The sequence below is a fragment of the Montipora capricornis genome, chromosome 9, assembly GCF_036669925.1.
Source record: "Montipora capricornis isolate CH-2021 chromosome 9, ASM3666992v2, whole genome shotgun sequence".
In the NCBI taxonomy this organism is placed as follows: domain Eukaryota; kingdom Metazoa; phylum Cnidaria; class Anthozoa; order Scleractinia; family Acroporidae; genus Montipora; species Montipora capricornis.
The window spans coordinates 42,256,616-42,271,924 of NC_090891.1; the positions used below are offsets into that span (position 1 = coordinate 42,256,616).

The 15,309-nt window shown below is 36.9% G+C and overlaps 1 pseudogene; it reads right to left on the reverse strand.

The window, feature by feature from the left end:
• Positions 1-408: 408 nt before the first annotated feature.
• Positions 409-14,889, reverse strand: LOC138017609 (nucleolar protein dao-5-like; annotated as a pseudogene).
• Between the last annotated feature and the right edge of the window lie 420 nt (positions 14,890-15,309).

A 15,309-nucleotide genomic window follows, 5' to 3' on the forward strand; every position in this document is an offset into this window, starting at 1 on the left:
AAAAACCAGAGCCTCCTCAAAAACCAACATTAACTTGATTTGAGTTAATTGTTAATTTCATTTACAGTGTACCCAATTAGTGCTCCAGAGCCAGAACAAATAGACACTTGAATAAAGTTTCCTTTTTTTTTTTTCCTCTCAAGTTCACCTGTTGGTGATAAATTACGACACGCACAATTGGTGCAACAAGTCAGATCAGCATAGTCTGTAGAGAAAATTTAATTTTCCCACAACTGCAATCCTCATAACATGAAAGTTTACTTGAAACACCCCACTTTGTGTAGCATCATTTCATTGAGGTCAACATTAAGAAGGGAGTAAGAGCAAAATAAAGCTGAACTGCATCAACGATTTTGACAAGGATTGCAGTTCATAAATGAAGGATGTAAATCTCTGTCTACAAAAACATTATTTCCATCCAAACAGCACCAAAAAACACAATCTCCAACTGGTACAGTACCTTTGGTCTTGGTGCCACCTGGGGTAGGTCCACTGAGTTGTGCCAGAAGCAACATGCCAATAGTAAGTGCCATTATCACCATTCACCTCCCTCCATCCCTCAGGCAATTCATATGGTTCACTGTAATCCTCAATCTCCTCTCCCATAAATTTCGCCTCCTTAACTCAGTAGGGTGACAGGAGGTTGTGTTATGTCAACTTCCATGTAAGGCTTGACAGGTGGCTTCTTGTCCGAAGAAACCTCTATTTTTCCAGGCTGAATATCAATTTCTGAATACATTGCTTTGGGATCTGATTGGTCTATATGACTTTGTCCATTCTCCCCAATGTTCATAACGTCTGCCTGTGATTTTGATCGACGATGCTGAAACACTGGACTGCCTGCAGGACTGGCTTCCAAATCCACATTTCCATCTGACATCTGCCTTCTGTGTTTTCTTTTAAACAGTTTAAAGCCCCCACTCTTTTTAGGTTTCTCCTCCACTTTATCTCCTTTATCAAAATGAAAGGAGTTCTCACATTGTTCAGTTGTTTCTAAGGTATCCTCCAGATTTGGTAACCTTGACGGAAGAGGTGGCGGCAACTCTCCATCACTGGTATTGTCATTATTATCATCATCAGATGATGCAGGAATTCTCAGTTGATCAAGGGACTCTACCGAGTCATTCTTTTCAGGTGTTGGTAGTTTTTGAACTGTGGCATACAATGGCCGACCTTCCTGAGGCTCTGTGTCTGTTGGGGAAAATGTGTATTCATTCATTATAATAATATTCTTAAAAAGGCTAAAATACGTTGGTGTGATGCCTTACCAGCTTTACCAACTTAATAAAGGTAAAGGTAAAATAGTTGGCTTACATTAAGTCAGTTAAGACTCAATCTTATCGGAGCAGTTGCACAGCCTGTCAGCAAATGTGCATGGTTCTTGTTAAGAGCTGGTAACCAGTTATTTTTACTGGCTAATCAAGCAAATGTTACCTGCTCTTTTCCTGGTAAATTTGCGAAATCATTCTGTTTAAAATCTACAACTCAGTACATGTCGAAAAACTTTCTCCTGTTTAAAGCACTATTCTTTCCACATTGGGATGTTATCACCTTCACAGTACATAATCTGCTGAAGACATTAGCAATACTCGGCTTCAAGTATGAACTACCTTCAAATTCCAGAGAAATCGACCCTTCACGAATATTTGTCAATTGTTTTTTAGTGACATGATGAAAGGAATGCAGGCAAAGGCGATCACGTAACTCACACACCACCAAAAGTGATGAATTTTTTGTTGCAATAAATTATGCCTCTGAATCAAAAAGTATCATCTCAGAAAGTAGAACATCCTTCTAAAAGGTTATTCTATGTAAAAAGTAGTAAGTAATTTTGGATGATGGAAAACAATTTAATGACCAAAGTTATAGACAAGCAACATGGAATACTAATGATGTTTACCCAACAGAGTCAGAAGCTCACCTTTATAATTTTGCACATGAATTTCGTTTACGATTGCCATGCCTTGTCATAAAAAATGCCTTCACTAGGCTCTAAATGTAATTTTTCTATGATTTTGACTAAAATTGCTTTTTCTCTTCCTCCACTGTGGATGTCATTTTTGTCTCACTGGAGGAGATCTTTGGCATACATTGTATCACAGAATGATATCAAAATCACCAGAACAGAGATAGACAGACACAAAATCGAGAAACTGAGATTTTTCCTGGCATAGAGCACACCGGGAGACTGACAAGATTCAAGATCTGTATCAATACAACGTCACCGGCAGTCTCACAGTCATTCATAGGCTAGGTCACTGAGCAAACTAATGTAAAATAGCCTATTGAACTATATTGTGCACAAATCAACAAAAAGGCTACAGTACATTTGTACGTACAAAGCAAAGTAACAGAAAGGAGAAAAGAACAGAGAGCTGAAAGGATTGTACAGTACTGTAATGATTTATTGTTTACATGTACCATTCGCATAGTGTAGAAGTTCTCTTGGATTACGGTACCAAGAAACTATTATACTGAAGTGCTACAGTGTACATGTACATGTAGATATAATAGAAAAGTGTGTCACTCCATGGAACTTTGCAAAGGGTAAGGCTAGAGGAGTCAAAATACATAAACTCACCCTTCATTTGGTTTTCTTTAGCTTGCCCTGTTTGTGCTTTATCTGGATCAGACTTTTTAACACCTGGTCCTGCATAAGGCTTTGGCTTTGGTGGAGGCCCTCTTTTATCCCCTGAACTTGTCTTTTTTTCAACTGAATTCTTCCTAGATGATAAATCTTCAAACTCTACATTATCACATGCCATGATCATGCTCTGAAGCTCTCCTGTGATAGCTTGATACATGTTTGAGTCCTTCCGCCCACCCGGAATTGCAGGCACAACATCACCTAATTCAACAATAGGCCTTTGTATCGGACTGCTCTGTCTAGGGAGCTGTGTAGTACTGTCACTACATTCTGCACCCTTTGGCTTTTTGTGTACGACTGCATAAAGATCGTTCTTGGGTCCCACAATATGTATAGGGTCATTTTCTGTCTCCACCGTCCTTTGGTTTGATGGCACTTCTTTGATATTTGATCTGTCAAAGTTGCGATCAACAATTTTAACTTCTTCATACTCTGGAGGCGTCTGTCTTCCACTATCGCAAAGCTTTACCTTTTCACTGTCATTTTCGATAATTGGATTTTTATTTAGCTTCTGTGCTGCAATAGGGATTGCAATAGGGGCTGCAATACCAACACCTTCTTGCACAATCAAAGGCCTAAACCCATCCCCTGCATAGGTGTATAATCCACTGTCATCAGCACCTTGGTCATTTAATGAAAGTTCAGAGTATACTATCTCATGTGTTTCTGGACACTGTATTTCTTTACTCCCTTCATCAACAGCAGGTAATTTCTTCAAGTCAAGGTCGGCATAAGTACAACTACTATTATCACTTTGACTAGGCATTAAAATAGTTTTCTGCTCATCTTTAGCTGACGGACTAAGAAGTTCGCCAGTTGATACATCGCTGTCATCAAGCGATCCAGTTTCGTACCCAAAATCCCCATCAGTGTTTAATCTATCTCTACTCCCCTTCTCAGAATCACTGTCACTGGCATCATAACTGCTCTCCTTTTTAAGTTCAGTTTTCCTTTTTTTCTGATCTTCTTTAACTGTCTTTTGTGGAAGTGCTGTTGTCCTTGAATGAGGAACAGGTGGTGCAGCAACTCCTTGGCCAGGTGACTTTTTCTTGACGGCAGCTACACCTTATTGTACAAAACAAAATTGAAATGTTAGAGTTAACAAGCTGAGACTCCTTGCAAAGTTGTTTAAGCCCATCCTAAGCAGGAAAACAAGTACAGTACCTTAATTAATTAAACCTAAAGAAATGCATGCGGTAACTGCCTTGTTCAAAGTACAATGTAAATACTAGTACCTGGGGTTACATGTAAGTCTCAACTTAAGATGTTCATCAAAATTTGGAATGCATCTTAACAATGGCATTACTTTACACATGCACCACCATGTACAAGTATAAAAAAGGGTTAGAAACAATCTTGGGTTTACTCCAACTGAAATGCAAAAGTTGCAAAGACTGCTTTTGTTTGAATTCATCCAATCATGACTAGAAATTAAAGATGGCAATCAACAACAGTCACTACAAAACTCTAAGAAAATACATGTATTTTTATGTCTCTAAAACAACATCACATAATGCACACCCAATAGGCCATTTTGCGGTTGTTTGCTCAGTGACCTAGCCTATGAATGGCTGCAAGGCTGTTGGTGACCTTGTATTGATACAGACCTCACTGCTTTTGTCACGCAAATTGTGTTGTTGTAATTCTAATTAGTCTACATTAACATTAGAAAAGCACAAGCGTTTGTATCAGTGCAGGGTCACCAGCAGCCTCGACTCGCTTCCATTCTTAGGCCAGGTAACTTAGCTATTAATTTTAAATGTAAAAAAAAATATGTAAATGCTTTGTTTATAGTGGCAGTGCACTTAGCTATCAGTTTACAGGCACCCCACTTCTAACAAAGTGAAAGAAACAATTCAAAGTTAACAGAAACAATATTAAAAACCCCAACTGGTAGGAGGCAACCAGTTGGCCATTTACAAAGGGTGGTTGAGTTGAATCCGGGACAACCGGAAACAAATCCCAACCAGAGGTTAGAACGGGATTTGAACCTGAAGCAGCCGCATGCAATCCCAACGCCTTAACCACTCGACCACGCTGCCTCCTAAAAGATGGCAAAATGATCTATTTTGACATCCAACACAAAGTGTCCCTTTAAGTCTAAGCCTCTACTTCCTATTTCCAACAAGAAGGTACTGTATTAATGGTAAAGGTTAGTGTTACACTGTATTTTTAGCTTAGGGTAAATACAGCTGCTTATCCTTAATCAAGGAGCAGCATTTGGGGGAAACTGTGACGTCAATAATTTGTCTGTATTCCTAGGCACGAGTGAAGTTGAAATTGGGAGAAGAGAAAGGGGACACTTCGTGACGCTTATTGAAATCTGCATGCAACCAACTGGCATCTCTGGACATATCTGGATGTATTGCAAACACATGCATAAGGTTTTTTTGCACCCACAGTATATTGAAAGAAAAATAGTTATCTGCATGTGCCTTTAGATAGATAGACGTTTATTAAAAATACCTTAATAGCAGCTAGAAGCTGAATTGCAAAGGTGTACAAATTATGTAATAAAACTAAACAATAACATCTAAGAAATAACTAATTTACATATATAATTATTATAAATGTCAGTTAAAATGTCTTGCGCTTGCTGGAATGAAAGTATCTCTGAACCGGTTTGTTTTAAAGGAAACTCTAGATGGTCTGCATCGTCGTAATTCCATGACTTGATCTCGGTTATCGAAAGGCAATAAGTGATATAGACAATCCAAAGGATTGGAGACAATGCCGTTAAAAAATTCTCTATAATGATTTAGTTTAGTGTTTTAACAAAAGGTTGTAATGGCACTGTAGCTTTAGTGTTTTAACAAAAGGTTGTAATGGCACTGTAGCTGCCCTTTTACAAATGTATGTTTACACAGTGATGAAAAGAAAGCCAGAAAAAAAAAAACAAGCTGGCATGGCATTTGAATGCATGACCCCTGCAATACCATTGCAGTGCACTACCAAGAGCTATCGAGTCAACTGAAAGCTAGTCACTATTATTTTTTGTGAGGGTGTAATACATGTAAGCCCGATGTACAATGTACATGTAGATATGAAGAAACTACATGTCTTTGTCTTTAACATAATAGTTTCTTCTCTGTTACCCTTGTAAAAGGCCAGCACCCTGATTAGGTAATGCTCATGTACAATGTACAGCTGTATGTGTCTTTACATTGACCCAAACCTTTCAACGTTATTGGTGATACAATGGCATTCAAACCTTTGGGACTGTACTAAAACACAATTCAGTATCTAAAAAAGAAAACTATTTTTTTTTATAATACTAGTTACTAGAATAACAAAAAACTACATTTCACCTGTTGAAGAATTTGGTGCTGTCCTACTTTGCTGTGAAGCTGGACAATTCTGTAACAATGAGAATACATGTAATAATAAAAGGAGTCAGAGCAATAAAAAGAAGATGAAGAAGAAACTGTAAAAAGATTAAAGAACATGACAAAATGCAGGCAAATGCAGGTGCTTCTACCTCTTTTATTAATGGTTAATGTACAGGTTAATATATATTTGTACCTTTTTTCCCCTCCATATAGATTAATTAGATACATGTATGTGTAATTTAAAATCCAGTGGGTCTAAAACACAGGTCACAGATCAGTGTACAATAATATTGTCCCTGTGCTACAGATACATGTAAATAAACAACACCGAAAGCGACTCCTAACTGTAACCACTCTCATCAGTGGAGCAGGGTGACCTGTGTTTTAGACCCATGTGACATGTGCTTTAGATTCGCCTCCAAAAATCACTTTACTTTTCTGTCTTAAAAGGTAATAATTATAATTTTAAATGAGTAAACAACTAGGAGCGACTGCAGCCAGTTGGTCAGTGGTTTTAGTATACTTGCGCATGTGTGGAATACCTCGTGCTTTGGGCTGTATCGCTTATTTATCAGTGTGGCGGGAAGTAGGAGCATGGTGTGTGGAGCATTTAGCGGTTTTTGTTTCCTCCCTCCCCACCCTCTGCTTTCCACTGTGTGACGGGTGCCTGTCCTTTTCGGGAGCATGGGGGCTCATGGATGGGTTGTCAGGTTTTGCCAGCCATCGGTGCAGTCTCCATCTTGGAGCTGGCTGCCAATAGTGGAAGCTCCAGGATGTTTCGGGCACCCAACCTCCAAAGAGCGACGATGTTGTTTACCAGAATAATTTGTGGAATAATAACAATCGTGGGTGACAAATTACTCCTCAATTTTCGTGCGAAATTTCAGCATTAATTTATAAATTCACATCATTGTGAAATTACAATGTTGCCATGGCAACTTTTCCTACAGTGCCAAAATGGTGTCTTATGTCACCCATGATATCAATAGCTAATCAAATGGTATACTTGTGAAATTAGGGAATAATTATATTCCCTAATTTCACTCATCACCATTTGGTTACCCATACAAATGTACTTATAATTATAATTATTTATGTATAAAAACCTTAAAATTTGTTGATGTTTGCTGGCTCTTAGATTACTTCAAATGTGATTTACTTACCAGAAATGATGAGGATCAAAAACTTAAGACAAAGCGAGCACAAATCCCCAGACTTACAGGCGTACACATAATAAACTTCCCTTTAAATGGTGAAGAATTATCACTTTCTATCTACATGTATAGAAACGTTTCCTGCATGCAATTGATCTGTTCCTTTCATTTCTTTCAAATAATACAGAGGATTTACTGCAGTAAAAAGTTAGATGGATAAGCAACTGAAATATTATACTAAAATAATTAATACATGTAAACCAATTAAATATTCACCAACACGAAAAGCCCAAAAGTTCAAAAGTACTATAATCGCATTAATACAATTCAGCTCATGATGTATGCATAATAATTATTTTGACATTCATTTTCGGTTGAAATTAGTTGATTCTCATAAAATCAAAAGGGACATATCAGTAGTTTAAAAAAAAACAGTTTTGTAACATCTCTTTATCTAAAGGTGTGAATAAGACAAGACTTAGTAATATTGCTATCACTCCTCAACTGTACTGCTACATGAAATATCTAAATAAAGAGTAAGTGTATTCTTCAGGAAACACTTTCAACTATTGGACAATGTTGGGACCACTACTAATCATGCAGGAGTAAAGTTTATTTTCAATGAACTTCAGAACTCATGGTTTTAGTTAATTCCCGTAAATAATGGAAGGAAAAGTGTCTTTTCTATTGAAATCCAACCCATACTGTTATTCTTATTAACAGTTTTGCTTAGCTGATGTTGCTTGTTTTTTTCCAGTGACCCACATGCAAAAGTAATTTTGTTTAGATGACATGAAGTATGTATGATTCAGCAAAATTATTAAACAGTCAGAATGTAAACTGAAAAGATTACACAAAATTAATCTGAACCTTACGTTTCCCCTTCTTTAAGTCTGGCACATGCTTAAGACACTCAAATATTTCAAGTCAAGGTTGAATGAATTCACCTTTTCGTGCACTGATACTTTGCAATCTTCACAGTAAAGAGCCTCACATGTGGCACAGCAGATAACAGGTTCCTTTGACTTACAAACAGTGCACACAATTTCTCTCATGATGATCCACAGGAGAAAATTCCATTTTGATGACAAAGTTTTGTTCAGTTTATAGTAACAACAAAATCACTTCCTTTAAAAGCTATGAGGGGCTTAAGTAACATTTGCAATCATTTGCATTTTCACTTCATGTCAGAGTCCTTTCCTTTTACATGCAGATTTGGGCAGGACAATGATAAATTATTCATACCAACCAGCTGAGTACATTCATTAACAGTCAATGTGATTGACATAAAATTAATAAAAATCTCTTGATTAAAACAACAACCCTTTTGACTTGAGGTTTCGGCTCTGGAACAACAAATGCTACATACAAATGCCAGAATTAATATGTTTTACATTAAGACTGTGTTTTTCAAAGGATTAGTAAAATTATTTGCCTATGAATAAAGATTTAGAAATTCAAAATGAATATTATTGTTGTTACACCTTAACTATTTTTAATGCCTTAGTGTCACCGTATCAAATAAAAAGGGAAATTTTGTGACACGTTCAAATTAGTTGAAGTGTGACAAATTGAGCATAATGAAAAAGCTTTTCACAGCAAAAAGGAACCTGGCTGTGATGCTACAAATAACTTATTGTTCTTGTTGCTTTCAGCTTCCAGTTGATTCAATTTGAGGAATCAGCTAATCAGCCCACAGGATTTTGAACACTGCATAAATTTAACTTGAAAGAGGTTCTTTCACTTTGTTGATCACAAGACTGCTGAATGAGTTAAGGTACATGTGCAAAAACATTTGCCTACAAGATTTCAGGTACATGCAAGCTTGCCTTTTCCAGAAATAGAAGCAACACATGTGACAAATTTTGTGTTAAAGAAATGCCTTTTAAAAGGTTTGTAATTTATTGTCCCTCAAAAAAATTCAACGCAGAAAAACCCTGTTAAAGACTATGATGCCACTAAAATTAATGAGTATGTTGCTTTGGAGCAATGTTAAGTAACATTCTAGAGTGTAATATTAATTTTTTCATCACTGCACACAAATGGCCTGAGTGCCAGTGGCTTACATGTGAACATCAGCAAAGCCAATGCCAAACATGTGATATCCAGTGTTTAACTGTAAGTATAAACACAATGAAAAATACATTGGCTAATTATATCACAAGACACTGTTGTAACTGAACCTCTCCTAAATGCAAGCTTGCTTTTAGCAATGACTAGTGGACATCCCCTTCAAAGGTTTGAAGGCTTAACAAATAAATCTGAAAGAGATCTATTTATCAATGGTGACTTAAGAAACTCAGAAAGAAATCTAAGTTCTCCTGTACTGTGAGCTTCTCAATATGAGTTCAGAAGTGCCACACGCACATGTAGTTATCACAATTAAGTAAAATACGATCGTCTGGGTGAGTGTAGTCCTGAGAAGGACTGTTTGAGATGATATTGACTGACATTTCGATAATCTGAGTGGAAGTACATGTAATCTTCAGAGTCAAGTGATTTGTGTAACGTCAGTAGATACTAGATACTATAAGGACTCTGGTCGTAGGCGTCATTGGTCAACTATTTGTGATGTTATTGGTCGGCTATCAGTTGAGCCTAGATGTAATTGGCTGGGAAGACTTAACAGTCAGTGATTGGTGTGTTTCAATCCATCTTTAGGTCTAAGGTCTGTACGTGTATTGTAGAATATGTTAGGCAGTACTGTGATAGAGGAAATCAGTGTGTTGCTGATGTCATCAATGAGTCATTTGTTAGGTGCAGGCATCAGTTTATTGGTGTCTGTTGGCCTTGCGCATGCTGGTAAACCTTTGCGTAACATTTTGAGTGACATCAGAAAACTCTCAATTTTGGCGCTCACAATAAGGTTAGGTTATTGAAGACCACCCAGGCAATCGAGTCCAAGTTAGAAGAAAACCAGGTTTAAAATTTCCGCCTGTTTTGTGAAAAACATACTGGGCTTAATTTCCTTACACACTGTAATTTTCGTATTAAAATAAAAATAGACCAAGATCATGGCAAAAAATCCATGCACGTAGATTGTGTTTACCGTTACCATTCGGTTGTTTCCTCTTTGATGCAGGGTTAACGATAAAAGGTCTTGTATACAATGTCACTCTGACTGACCGCAAAAAAATTTGTGTTTGTAGTCTAAATCTCGCCTTTTGTTCCCGTGCCTATCGTGGCTGTCGTGCCCATCATGCCCGAGCCTTTCGTGCCCACATTTCCCAATCACGCCCAAGAAATGTTTGATAAGACATTCTTGAAAATTGAGAATTGTGTTCTGTTGGGGGTGTTAGTTTACTATCCGATCTCTTTTTTCTTTCCTGGATTATTGCCAACGATGTAAATGAAAAGTGACAGCACAGCTTGAACAAACACACTTGAAACACACAGCATAATTGAAGAATATTCAGTACTAGTTATCATTTTCCCACACAAAGGCAGGCTCATAAGGCATGCTGACCCAACGAGAAAACAATGGGAATCCCAAAAGAATGGTTCAATAATTTGATTGGGTGGTAAAGAAAAGCTGTCCAAATGCCAAATCATTGTTAATTGTGAAGAAGAGCCTGTCGGTCGACTGTCGGCCAACAGACTACCGACAGGTTACCAACAGGTTACCAACAGGCTACCGACAGCTAACCGACAGCCTACCAACATGACCCAGAAACGATAATATTCCCGACACTTCCTGATGGATGGTAAAACAAAGCTTAGTATGAAATATGTAGCGGATATATCATTCGCGAATTTGATAACCAACAGGACAATCAATATATTACGGTTTTAAGGCGGGTTTTGAATTGGCTGATGTTGAAAACAAACTGCGCAAAACTTGTAGGTCATATTCAACTACCTCCTGCGCTGTGTTTCTTGAATGGACCATCACTATTGAATTCACAAGGACAAGGAGATTGCTCAAGCTGACTTTGACAGAAAAACACGAAAACAGGTCGGCTACGGAAATCTTACAGTAAGCTTATATGCTTAAAAAGCGCGCTAACAAAGTAATATCATTACAAGCTGTTCCTCATTTGCGCCGATCTGAGGAAAAAAATTGTTGAGTTTTTCTGATAATGTACATTGTATGCCTCACTAGGTACAATAAATATGATCATACTAAAGTTTATCAGTAAGTGTTAATAGATGTTTTAGAGAACAGATTTTAACCAACCATCATTATTATCATCATAATTATTATTATTACATTGTATTATTGTTATGATTATTATTATTATTAATTATTATAAATTGCCTGGTGTTAGACAGAGTAAGTCTTACTCCTAGAAGTCAATGGATTGAACATGTTACCTTTAATTCGACTTTTTCCCCATGATTTGTGCATTGTTTTTGAGAAATATGCTTTGCAAATTTAATCTCTCTTGGCCCCACAAACAACAAACAAATTTTGTTTTCCTAAACAATGAATGTTTTCCTAAATAAAGAAATCAACACTTCTTTTGTTTTCCTAAACAAGGGAAAAGTGACTCATACTGCTACATTTGTATTTCTGCAAAGTGACAATGTGATAAGTTTACATTGTATGCTTTAATTTGCATGATTTCTCCAGAAGGTGCCAATGTGCTATTGCAGAGTACCATTGTAAGCCTTGCGGTATCATGTTGGTTGGTTCAAGTACTTTTGTACCCTTTTTAGTGCATATTTAAAGCTAAATTAGGAAAGGTACATTATTCCTACTTTTCTACCTCTTCAACCACTATTTCCCAGCAGTATCCACAGTAGGTAAGGAAAACTCACCTTTGCCTTTGATGATGTTGTTGCTGCCGCTGATAAGCCTTGTTTACTTCTCGCTGCAGGCTTTGGTGGGTTTGTTACATGATGATGTGAAACAGGTGTTCGTGCAGTAGATTTGGTTAAATCACTGGATGTTCCCTTTGCTGATGCAGCAGATTTCTGTAAAAAAAAAAACCACAAACACAAATACATGTTATGGATACAGTATGATTCTAGTTGGCATAACTGCACAACATGAGATGCAGAAGGTTTCCATGAGTTCTCTAACCTACAGACACATGAGAGGTATTTCAAGATGTACATGTACTTGTAGTAAATCCAGTGAGGGAGGACCCTAAAAACTGGTGACAAAACTTCATAATGAAAAACAAGCAACCTGAAACACACCACAAAACTTTAGCAGTAACAAGAAAACAAAAGGCGAGACACTTGACACAAATTAACTCAATGCAAATAAAATCTGAAACAAACATCTTGTTGATGGATGATTTCTTAGTTAAGTTTTATCCATTTTGTTCATTCTGACAGTTCTTAGCCATGTCTCTGACCAGTTAGTATTGGGAAACTTCAAGCTTCTTTCATTAAGTTTTCTTGTAATAATTTATAATAATAATTTATTCATTTATAGTGCGCTTTTTAACATGCTAGGTGATCAAAAGCGCTTGTCACAGTTTCTCAAGTTCATTCCATCAGTCAACTTGTTATAATGAGACAAAAGTTTGGTTTTAAAAAAATGAGTTGAGATGGGGAAATAAACCACAGCAAGTAAGATTTGTAATCTAATGCTTTAAGCATTAGTCCTTTATCAAATTTTTGGGGTCTAATTTGAACAGAAGAATTTTCCAGCTCATCCAGCCAGGCTGACCACACGCTGCCAAAGATAGACCACAATGCAAAGAACTCTGCGTCTAATACGAGGTATGCAAGACGGAGACTAATTTAGTCTTCACAGATAAAATTGGAATGTCTTGCCATTGGCAAGTGCAATAATTATTACAAAGGCATAACTTTCTCCTCAGTTATTTTACGACCCTGACCATTGGTTTAGCTGGGGTTTGAACAGAAGCGCAGTGCTCAACCAATGGGGTTTAATGTTTCATTTCAGAGCTTGCTCTTGTTTATTTCATCTTGTAATATCCTTAAGGGAGACTTCAATACAAAAAACGCACTGATATTTGTAATAAATGCTAAAGGATTTTGCGAGGATATTGAAATTTCATACATGAGCCACTTAAGCCATTCTAAGGTTTCCATAAAATCTACTCAAATGTGTACCTGAAAAATGGAATTGATTGACTCTCTTAGTGGAATTCAACTCCATTTAATGATGCTATGTAGAGTCAAGGCCAAAATTTCTGTATATGGTAAAATTCATTTTTTAGTTCTATTTTTACCATGATTATAAAGTCAAATTAGGCAAAGCAAAAAACTAAAAATATCCAGCACCAAGGAAACCACACAACATGTAAAACATGTTTTTGACCTTGTTAAAGAACTCCTCAGCCAATATAAACACAGCATTGCATGAGGAATCTTTTACCTATAAGATAATGAAAGGGATACCTATACAAGTAGACCCTTTAGGAAACGAGGTTTTAATTTGCCTTGCACCAAATATTGATTAAATATCTTTCTTTTCAATCTGGACCCCAGACACCAGAAACAATCTTGCTGAAATAGAAATCTACCTAATTTAACGACCGATTACAAGTGATTTTTTTCAAGCAATCATAAAAAACAATGACGCGCGACAATGGGTTTTTTAAAAGGTTCATCTGTCACAGTTTGATTTTTTTCTTAAAATGGGGTTTATTGCATTGCCACAACATCAACAACGGTTGATTAGAAAAGCAAACAATTCAAAAGTGAACTTATTTTCTAAAGAGCGTCAAAACCGCTGGAAAAATAATTAATGCTAAAAAAGCTAATAACATCTTGCTCAGATCTTACACTACTCAAATGTCACTGAGTTTGTAGGCTGAAAACGTAAAATCGCAAGACACAACGAACCTTGCTAGCATCGAGGATACAGGCGATAATTTGAAGAAAGTAGTATTGTTTATTCAATGAGTAAAACACACAAAGGCACGAACTCAAATTTCCCTCCCACATAAAGTAGATTTCGACCAAAATTCTCATATCAGAAATCATTCGCATCAAACCAGAATTCCTAAACAAACTATAATGCCAAAAATATCTGTTTAGGAATCGACTGGGAAAGTCGATCCTCACTAAGTTGCCTTAAGTCGACATGTACAGTAGATTAAATCCCTCTGATTTCGTACTACCCGAGTAAAATCACAGACAGAAGTAAACGGAACATACGTTCAGTCCATATCACCACAAGCAGTGTTTATGTTAGCCAAATATATTCAGTATAACCTTACGATAGATCGATAGCGGGAGGATTCCGTCGTTTGAATGAAAGTTAAGCTTTCGTTCGATTTATTACATTGAACTAAATTTTTAACGATATTTTTACTTCGCCGATTGAATAAAGCCTTAAAACACAAGAAACTACGGTTTACGATTTCCCGATGTTTTTATCGGAAGTTTTCATACCTTCACCGACGTTTGTCGTCCATTTGAAGCTGGGCGTTCTGTGCTTGGCGCAGAATTTCCTTTACGCTTAGCTGTAGTTTCGGTTTTCTCACCAATTCTGGCTTTGGCCGAAAGGTCTGTTAGTCCTTTTACTTTAGTGACTGTAGAATTAAAAAACCATTCATAAAATGAGCCGAAGAAATTTCATCAAATATTGCAGCCAAAACAACGCGCGATCCTGTCGAGCAAACCCGATTGAATCAAAGCGATATGAAAAAAAGAAAAGTGGAACTCTCTTGACGTTTTACCTTTTTCAACCTTAAATTGGGACATAATCAGCCCACAGCCTTAAATATTTGGCTTCCTTTTCGATGGATCACATAGATTCCAAAAAGCGAGAAGAATCTCACATCATTGATAAATGTAAGGGAGGCGAACCCCCACTATGGGTATTTTGAATGCAGACAGAAGGAAATGAGCCACACGAACCGATCTGACGTCATCACCAGCCTCGCTTTCACTAAGAGCAGATTCTTTCGCAATCGCAAAGAAAATTTAAGGGTTTTTTCTTTACTTTGTGCGAACTATTTCCTTTCATAATCTATCCTGACTTCTTTTTAAGTTTCCCTTGAATTCTTTTTTATTTTACCTTTTTTTAATGTTTATTGACATCCAACAAGATTTAAGACTAATACCTCTTTAGTAAACGTCTCGAGAGTAGACATTTGCGATTAATATAGAACCTTTCCAAAAATTCATCGCAAATTGACCCGAGCAAATACTAAAACGAGAAATGACTTCCCTGAGAAAAAAATTAAGGAAAATTTTATCGATATCCATGAATTTTACCGCTTATTCATGATCGGACAAGTAGGAAAAA